The sequence below is a fragment of the Nothobranchius furzeri genome, unplaced genomic scaffold, assembly GCF_043380555.1.
Source record: "Nothobranchius furzeri strain GRZ-AD unplaced genomic scaffold, NfurGRZ-RIMD1 Scf052, whole genome shotgun sequence".
Classification (NCBI taxonomy): Eukaryota; Metazoa; Chordata; class Actinopteri; order Cyprinodontiformes; family Nothobranchiidae; genus Nothobranchius; species Nothobranchius furzeri.
Genome location: NW_027223069.1, coordinates 177,211 through 187,210, shown reverse-complemented (window position 1 = coordinate 187,210; position 10,000 = coordinate 177,211). Strand labels below are relative to the sequence as shown.

At 60.5% G+C, this 10,000-nt stretch overlaps 1 protein-coding gene across 1 annotated transcript in view; it reads right to left on the bottom strand.

Annotated features, from left to right (window-relative positions):
- Positions 1-10,000, bottom strand: part of LOC139064771 (basic proline-rich protein-like) — a 182,982-nt gene that overhangs the window by 133,781 nt on the left and 39,201 nt on the right. The window lies entirely within an intron of this gene.

Below are 10,000 nucleotides of genomic sequence, written 5' to 3'. Positions count from 1 at the left end.
CGAACGTCTGGTAATCCCAAGGGGGGACTTTGAAATTTTTTCTGCACTCATGGTCATCCGACAGAGGGACTTTGAAAATTTTCCTGCACTCATGGTCATCCTACGAGGACACTTTGAAAATAAACACGACACTCTGGTCATCCTGTGGAGAGAGGACAAGAGGGTGGATCACGGTGGGACTGCCGTGACCCTAAGCTGCTATTGAGGCATCAACCTGGGATGAGCTGGGGTCTGACATCCCCCTGTTGCCATGGAGGTCTAAAGGATGACCATTAGTTGTGGTTCTCGCCCCGGGACTTGGGTCAGAGTACAGCCGAAGTGGAGCACTTGTGTCGGACTAGGGAGGCTGTGCCGTGCCCCCTGGAGGTCTAAAGGATGACCAGTAGTTGTGGTTCTCGCCCCGGGACTTGGGTCAGAGTATAGCCCAAGTGGAGCACTTGTGTCGGCCTAGGGAGGCTCTGCCGTGCCCCATGGAGGTCTAAAGGATGACCATGAGGTCAAAAGGATGACCAGTAGTTGTGGTTCTCGCCCCGGGACTTGGGTCAGAGTATAGCCCAAGTGGAGCACTTGTGTCGGACTAGGGAGGCTGTGCCGGGCCCCCTGGAGGTCTAAAGGATGACCATGAGGTCAAAAGGATGACCAGTAGTTGTGGTTCTCGCCCCGGGACTTGGGTCAGAGTATAGCCCAAGTGGAGCACTTGTGTCGGCCTAGGGAGGCTGTGCCGGGCCCCCTGGAGGTCTAAAGGATGACCATGAGGTCAAAAGGATGACCAGTAGTTGTGGTTCTCGCCCCGGGACTTGGGTCAGAGTATAGCCCAAGTGGAGCACTTGTGTCGGACTAGGGAGGCTGTGCCGTGCCCCCTGGAGGTCTAAAGGATGACCAGTAGTTGTGGTTCTCGCCCCGGGACTTGGGTCAGAGTATAGCCCAAGTGGAGCACTTGTGTCGGCCTAGGGAGGCTCTGCCGTGCCCCATGGAGGTCTAAAGGATGACCATGAGGTCAAAAGGATGACCAGTAGTTGTGGTTCTCGCCCCGGGACTTGGGTCAGAGTATAGCCCAAGTGGAGCACTTGTGTCGGACTAGGGAGGCTGTGCCGGGCCCCCTGGAGGTCTAAAGGATGACCATGAGGTCAAAAGGATGACCAGTAGTTGTGGTTCTCGCCCCGGGACTTGGGTCAGAGTATAGCCCAAGTGGAGCACTTGTGTCGGCCTAGGGAGGCTGTGCCGGGCCCCCTGGAGGTCTAAAGGATGACCATGAGGTCAAAAGGATGACCAGTAGTTGTGGTTCTCGCCCCGGGACTTGGGTCAGAGTATAGCCCAAGTGGAGCACTTGTGTCGGACTAGGGAGGCTGTGCCGTGCCCCCTGGAGGTCTAAAGGATGACCAGTAGGTGTGGTTCTCGCACCGGGACTTGGGTCAGAGTATAGCCCAAGTGGAGCACTTGTGTCGGCCTAGGGAGGCTCTGCCGTGCCCCATGGAGGTCTAAAGGATGACCATGAGGTCAAAAGGATGACCAGTAGTTGTGGTTCTCGCCCCGGGACTTGGGTCAGAGTATAGCCCAAGTGGAGCACTTGTGTCGGACTAGGGAGGCTGTGCCGGGCCCCCTGGAGGTCTAAAGGATGACCATGAGGTCAAAAGGATGACCAGTAGTTGTGGTTCTCGCCCCGGGACTTGGGTCAGAGTATAGCCCAAGTGGAGCACTTGTGTCGGCCTAGGGAGGCTGTGCCGGGCCCCCTGGAGGTCTAAAGGATGACCATGAGGTCAAAAGGATGACCAGTAGTTGTGGTTCTCGCCCCGGGACTTGGGTCAGAGTATAGCCCAAGTGGAGCACTTGTGTCGGACTAGGGAGGCTGTGCCGTGCCCCCTGGAGGTCTAAAGGATGACCAGTAGTTGTGGTTCTCGCCCCGGGACTTGGGTCAGAGTACAGCCCAAGTGGAGCACTTGCGTCGGACTAGGGAGGCTGTGCCGGGCCCCCTGGAGGTCTAAAGGATGACCAGTAGTTGTGGTTCTCGCCCCGGGCCGTGGGTCTGAGTATGGCCCAAGTGGGACACTTGTGTCGGACTAGGGAGGCTCTGCCGTGCCCCCTTGAGGTCTAAAGGATGACCATGAGGTCAAAAGGATGACCAGTAGTTGTGGTTCTCGCCCCGGGACTTGGGTCAGAGTATGGCCCAAGTGGTGCACTTGTGTCGGTCTAGGGAGGCTGTGCCGGTCCCCCTGGAGGTCTAAAGGATGACCAGTAGTTGTGGTTCTCGCCCCGGGACTTGGGTCAGAGTATAGCCCAAGTGGAGCACTTGTGTCGGACTAGGGAGGCTGTGCCGGGCCCCCTGGAGGTCTCAAGGATGACCAGTAGTTGTGGTTCTCACCCCGGGTCGTGGGTCCGAGTCTGGCCCGAGTAGAGCACTTTGGTCGGCTACCGGGGGGTGTGCCGTGCCCCCTGGAGGTCTAAAGGATGACCAGTAGTTGTGGTTCTCGCCCCGGGACTTGGGTCAGAGTATAGCCCAAGTTGAGCACTTGTGTCGGCCTAGGGAGGCTGTGCCGGGCCCCCTGGAGATCTAAAGGATGACCATGAGGTCAAAAGGATGACCAGTAGTTGTGGTTCTCGCCCCGGGACTTGGGTCAGAGTATAGCCCAAGTGGAGCACTTGTGTCGGCCTAGGGAGGCTGTGCCGGGCCCCCTGGAGGTCTAAAGGATGACCAGTAGTTGTGGTTCTCGCCCCGGGACTTGGGTCAGAGTACAGCCCAAGTGGAGCACTTGTGTCGGTCTAGGGAGGCTGTGCCGGGCCCCCTGGAGGTCTAAAGGATGACCATGAGGTCAAAAGGATGACCAGTAGTTGTGGTTCTCGCCCCGGGACTTGGGTCAGAGTATAGCCCAAGTGGAGCACTTGTGTCAGCCTAGGGAGGCTGTGCCGGGCCCCCTGGAGGTCTAAAGGATGACCATGAGGTCAAAAGGATGACCAGTAGTTGTGGTTCTCGCCCCGGGACTTGGGTCAGAGTATAGCCCAAGTGGAGCACTTGTGTCGGACTAGGGAGGCTGTGCCGTGCCCCCTGGAGGTCTAAAGGATGACCAGTAGGTGTGGTTCTCGCACCGGGACTTGGGTCAGAGTATAGCCCAAGTGGAGCACTTGTGTCGGCCTAGGGAGGCTCTGCCGTGCCCCATGGAGGTCTAAAGGATGACCATGAGGTCAAAAGGATGACCAGTAGTTGTGGTTCTCGCCCCGGGACTTGGGTCAGAGTATAGCCCAAGTGGAGCACTTGTGTCGGACTAGGGAGGCTGTGCCGGGCCCCCTGGAGGTCTAAAGGATGACCATGAGGTCAAAAGGATGACCAGTAGTTGTGGTTCTCGCCCCGGGACTTGGGTCAGAGTATAGCCCAAGTGGAGCACTTGTGTCGGCCTAGGGAGGCTGTGCCGGGCCCCCTGGAGGTCTAAAGGATGACCATGAGGTCAAAAGGATGACCAGTAGTTGTGGTTCTCGCCCCGGGACTTGGGTCAGAGTATAGCCCAAGTGGAGCACTTGTGTCGGACTAGGGAGGCTGTGCCGTGCCCCCTGGAGGTCTAAAGGATGACCAGTAGTTGTGGTTCTCGCCCCGGGACTTGGGTCAGAGTACAGCCCAAGTGGAGCACTTGCGTCGGACTAGGGAGGCTGTGCCGGGCCCCCTGGAGGTCTAAAGGATGACCAGTAGTTGTGGTTCTCGCCCCGGGCCGTGGGTCTGAGTATGGCCCAAGTGGGACACTTGTGTCGGACTAGGGAGGCTCTGCCGTGCCCCCTTGAGGTCTAAAGGATGACCATGAGGTCAAAAGGATGACCAGTAGTTGTGGTTCTCGCCCCGGGACTTGGGTCAGAGTATGGCCCAAGTGGTGCACTTGTGTCGGTCTAGGGAGGCTGTGCCGGTCCCCCTGGAGGTCTAAAGGATGACCAGTAGTTGTGGTTCTCGCCCCGGGACTTGGGTCAGAGTATAGCCCAAGTGGAGCACTTGTGTCGGACTAGGGAGGCTGTGCCGGGCCCCCTGGAGGTCTCAAGGATGACCAGTAGTTGTGGTTCTCACCCCGGGTCGTGGGTCCGAGTCTGGCCCGAGTAGAGCACTTTGGTCGGCTACCGGGGGGTGTGCCGTGCCCCCTGGAGGTCTAAAGGATGACCAGTAGTTGTGGTTCTCGCCCCGGGACTTGGGTCAGAGTATAGCCCAAGTTGAGCACTTGTGTCGGCCTAGGGAGGCTGTGCCGGGCCCCCTGGAGATCTAAAGGATGACCATGAGGTCAAAAGGATGACCAGTAGTTGTGGTTCTCGCCCCGGGACTTGGGTCAGAGTATAGCCCAAGTGGAGCACTTGTGTCGGCCTAGGGAGGCTGTGCCGGGCCCCCTGGAGGTCTAAAGGATGACCAGTAGTTGTGGTTCTCGCACCGGGACTTGGGTCAGAGTACAGCCCAAGTGGAGCACTTGTGTCGGTCTAGGGAGGCTGTGCCGGGCCCCCTGGAGGTCTAAAGGATGACCAGTAGTTGTGGTTCTCGCCCCGGGCCGTGGGTCTGAGTATGGCCCAAGTGGGGCACTTGCGTCGGACTGGGGAGGCTCTGCCGCGCCCCCTGGAGGTCAAAAGGATGACCAGTAGTTGTGGTTCTCACCCCGGGTCGTGGGTCCGAGTCTGGCCCGAGTAGAGCACTTTGGTCGGCTACCGGGGGGTGTGCCGTGCCCCCTGGAGCCATGGGAGTGAGCTCCAGCAGACTGGTATTTTTCGGAGAACCAGGCCCACACTCCTCAGACTTTGTGCCCAGGGACAGGCCACCAAAATCGGCCGCGGCTCGTGCACTTTGCCCCTGCGTTTCTCCCAGAACCAGAGCCGGAAAAATCCCAAAATTGATGCCCAGAGATAGTCGACTCTGCCTGGAATAGATTGCCACCCAAACCCGCCAACTCACGCTGGTTTTCCGATGGCCTCACCTACTAACCCGAGCATGGTCATCGCTCGCACCTTCCAAAACCTCCAGGGGCGCAGGCACTTTTCATTTACTGGCCATAAGGCCGACCGCCTTAAGCGTTAAGCGATAAGCGAAAGGCTTAGTTTGGACTTAGTTTTTGGAGCGACGAGGTCGCCGTTTTGTCAATTCTGAACCGATTTTCACGCGGTTTTCGACTGCCTGCGCCTGGGGAGCCGCCCAGAAGCCCCAGGCAGTGTTCTGGGTGGACTTCCGGACCGGTCCGGACCCGGTACCGGCCGGGGGAACCGCACCACGCCTCTCGGGCGTTTCTACACCGATTTTCGCGGGGTTTTCGACTGCATAGACGGGGCCACCTGCTGCAGGGCCCGAGGGAGGGCCTGCCTGAGCTGGGTCCGACGCAGGGCCCGGTTCCTGGAGCCCGCTGGGGGGGGGGGGGGGGGGGGTTCTCTAAGGCTCACGGCGGGCTGCTGAGGGGCCGGATCGGATGCAGACAGGCGCTCCTCTGCCCAGGTCTTTGCTCCCCTGCCCCACTAGGAATGGAAGACACACTGCCAACAGCTTCTGGAGGGTGATGGGCCCTGCTGCAGACCAGGTCCGACCCAGGTTTCAGCTATCCCACCCCGCAGGGACTTAAAGACACACTGCCATCAGCTTCTGGAGGCTGCTGAGCTCTACTATAGAGCAGGTCCGACCCAGGTTTCAGCTCCTGCAGCCCACTAGGACTTAAACACACACTGCCATCAGCGTCTGGATGGTGATGGGCCCTGCTGCAGACCAGGTCCGACCCAGGTATCAGCTCCTGCACCCCGCAGGGAATTGAAGACACACTGCCATCAGCTTCTGGAGGCTGCTGAGCTCTGCTATAGACCAGGTCCGACCCAGGTTTCAGCTCCTGCACCCCGCAGGGAACTAAACACACACTGCCATCTGCAACTGGAGGCTGCTGAGCCCTGCTGCAGACCAGGTCCGACCCAGGTTATGGCTCTCCCACCCCCCTGGGACTTAAACACACACAGCCATCAGCTTCTGGATGGTGATGGGCCCTGCTGCAGACCAGGTCCGACCCAGGTTTCTGCTCCTCAACCCCGCAGGGAATTAAAGACACACTGCCATCAGCTTCTGGAGGCTGCTGAGCTCCGCTGCAGGCCAGGTCCGACCCAGGTTACAGCTCTCCCACCCCGCAGGGAATTAAAGACACACTGCCATCAGCTTCTCGATGCTGCTGAGGCCTGCTATAGACCAGGTCCGACCCAGGTTTCTGCTCCTGCACCCCGCATGGACTTAAACCCACACTGCCATCGGATTCTGGAGGCTGCTGAGCCCTGATGCAGACCAGGTCCGACCCAAGTTTCAGCTCTCCCACCCCGCAGGGGATCAAACACACACTGCCATCAGCTGCTGGAGGCTGCTGAGCTCTGCTATAGACCAGGTCCGACCCAGGTTTCAGCTCTCCCACCAGGCAGGGACTTAAACACACACTGCCATCAGCTGCTGGAGGCTGCTGAGCTCTGCCATAGACCAGGTCCGACCCAGGTTTCAGCTCCTGCACCCCGCAGGGACTTAAACACACGCAGCCATCAGCTGCTGGAGGCTGCTGAGCTCTGCTATAGACCAGGTCCGACCCAGGTTTCAGCTCTCACACCAGGCAGGGACTTAAACACACACTGCCGTCAGCTTCTGGAGGCTGCTGAGCCCTGCTGCAGACCAGGTCCGACCCAGGTCTCAGCTCTCCCACCCCGCAGGGACTTAAACACACACTGATATCAGCTTCTGGAGGCTGCTGAGCTCTTCTATAGACCAGGTGCGACCCAGGTTTCTGCTCCTCCACCCCGCAGGGAACTAAACACACACTGCCATCAGCTTCTGGAGGCTGCTGAGCTCTGTTACAGACCAGGTCCGACCCAGGTTTCAGCTCTCCCACCAGGCAGGGTCTTAAAGACACACCGCCATCAGCGTCTGGAGGCTGCGGAGCTCTACTATAGACCAGGTCCGACCCAGGTTTCAGCTCCTCCACCCCGCCATAAGCTGCTGGAGGCTGGCTTCCGCTCCTCCACCCCGCCATCAGCTGCTGGGGGCTGGCTGGCTGCTGGAGGCTGGCTGCTGCTGCTGCTGCTCCTCCACCACGCCATCAGCAGCTGGAGGCTGCTGAGCTCTGCTATAGACCAGGTCCGACCCAGGTTTCAGCTCTCCCACCAGGCAGGGACTTAAACACACACTGCCATCAGCAACTGGAGGCTGCTGAGCTCTGCTGCAGACCAGGTCCGACCCAGCTTTCAGCTCCTGCACCCCGCAGGGACTTAAACACACACTGCCACCAGCTTCTGGAGGGTGATGGGCCCTGCTGTGGACCAGGTCCGACCCGGATATCAGCTCTCCCACCAGGCAGGGACTTAAACACACACTGCAATCAGCTGCTGGAGGCTGCTGAGCTCTTCTATAGACCAGGTCCGACCCAGGTTTCAGCTCTCCTACCAGGCAGGGACTTAAACACACACTGCCATCAGCTTCTGGAGGCTGCCGAGCCCTGCTGCAGACCATGTCCGACCCAGGTTTCAGCTCTCCCACCAGGCAGGGACTTAGAGGCACGCTGCCATCAGCTTCTGGAGGCTGCTGAGCTCTGCCATAGACCAGGTCCGACCCAGGTTTCAGCTCCTGCACCCCGCAGGGACTTAAACACACGCAGCCATCAGCTGCTGGAGGCTGCTGAGCTCTGCTATAGACCAGGTCCGACCCAGGTTTCAGCTCTCCCACCAGGCAGGGACTTAGAGGCACGCTGCCATCAGCTTCTGGAGGCTGCTGAGCTCTGCCATAGACCAGGTCCGACCCAGGTTTCAGCTCCTGCACCCCGCAGGGACTTAAACACACGCAGCCATCAGCTGCTGGAGGCTGCTGAGCTCTGCTATAGACCAGGTCCGACCCAGGTTTCAGCTCTCACACCAGGCAGGGACTTAAACACACACTGCCATCAGCTGCTGGAGGCTGCTGAGCTCTGCTATAGACCAGGTCCGACCCAGGTTTCTGCTCCTCCACCCCGCAGGGAATTAAAGACACACTGCCATCAGCTTCTGGATGGTGATGGGCCCTGCTGCAGACCAAGTCCGACCCGGGTTACAGCTCTCCCACCAGGCAGGGAATTAAACACACACTGCCATCAGCTTCTGCTGGCTGCTGAGCTCTGCTGCAGACCAGGTCCGACCCAGGTTTCAGCTCCTGCACCCCGCAGGGAACTAAACACACACTGCCATCACCTTCTGCTGGCTGCTGAGCCCTGCTGCAGACCAGGTCCGACCCAGGTTTCAGCTCCTGCACCCCGCAGTGGATTAAAGACACACTGCCATCAGGTTCTGGAGGCTGCTGAGCTCTGCTGCAGACCAGGTCCGACCCAGGTTATGGCTCTCCCACCCCGCAGGGACTTAAACACACACCGCCGTCAGCTTCTGGATGGTGATGGGCCCTGCTGCAGACCAGGTCCGACCCACGTTTCAGCTCTCCCACCCCGCAGGGGATGAAACACACACTGCCATCAGCTTCTGGAGGCTGCTGAGCTCTGCTAAAGACCAGGTCCGACCCAGCTTTCAGCTCTCCCACCAGGCAGGGAGTTAAAGACACACTGTCATCGGCTTCTGGAGGGTGCTGAGCCCTGCTGCACACCAAGTCTGACCCAGGTTTCAGCTCATCCACCCCGCAGGGACCTAAACACACACTGCCATCAGCTTCTGAGTGGTAATGGGCCCTGCTGCAGACCAGGTCCGACCCAGGTTTCAGCTCCTCCACCCCGCCATCACCAGCTGGAGGCTGGCTGCTGCTCCTGCACCCTGCCATCAGCTGCTGGAGGCTTCTGTTCCTCCACCCCGCCATCAGCAGCTGGAGGCTGGCTGCTGGAGGCTGGCTGCTGCTCCTCCACCCCGCCATCAGCTGCTGGAGGCTGGCTGCTGCTCCTGCACCCCGCCATCAGCTGCTGGAGGCTGGCTGCTGGAGGCTGGCTGCAGCTCCTCCACCCCACCATCAGCTGCTGGACGCTGGCTGCAGCTCCTGCACCCCGCCATCAGCTGCTGGAGGCTGGCTTCTGCTCCTCCACCCCGCCATCAGCTGATGGAGGCTGCCTGCTTCTCCACCCCGCCATCACTAGCTGGAGGCTGGCTGCTGGAGGCTGGCTGCAGCTCCTCCACCCCGCCATCAGCTGCTGGAGGCTGGCTGCTGCTCCTGCACCCCGCCATCAGCTGCTGGAGGCTGGCTGCTGCTCCTCCACCCAACCATCAGCTGCTGGACGCTGGCTGCAGCTCCTCCACCCCACCATCAGCTGCTGGACGCTGGCTGCAGCTCCTCCACCCCGCCATCAGCTGCTGGAGGCTGCCTGCAGCTCCTGCACCCCGCCATCAGCTGCTGGAGGCTGCCTGCAGCTCCTGCACCCCGCCATCACCAGCTGGAGGCTGGCTTCTGCTCCTACACCCCGCCATCAGCTGATGGAGGCTGCCTGCTTCTCCACCCCGCCATCACTAGCTGGAGGCTGGCTGCTGGAGGCTGGCTGCAGCTCCTCCACCCCACCATCAGCTGCTGGACGCTGGCTGCAGCTCCTGCACCCCGCCATCAGCTGCTGGAGGCTGCCTGCAGCTCCTGCACCCCGCCATCACCAGCTGGAGGCTGGCTTCTGCTCCTCCACCCCGCCATCAGCTGATGGAGGCTGCCTGCTTCTCCACCCCGCCATCACTAGCTGGAGGCTGGCTGCTGGAGGCTGGCTGCAGCTCCTCCACCCCGCCATCAGCTGCTGGAGGCTGGCTGCTGCTCCTCCACCCAACCATCAGCTGCTGGACGCTGGCTGCAGCTCCTCCACCCCACCATCAGCTGCTGGACGCTGGCTGCAGCTCCTCCACCCCACCATCAGCTGCTGGACGCTGGCTGCAGCTCCTCCACCCCGCCATCACCAGCTGGAGGCTGCCTGCTGCTCCTCCACCCCGCCATCAGCTGATGGACGCTGGCTGCAGCTCCTCCACCCCGCCATCTGCTGCTGGAGGCTGGCTGGCCGCTGGAGGCTGGCTGCTGCTCCCACACACCGCCATCAGCTGCTGGAGGCTGGCT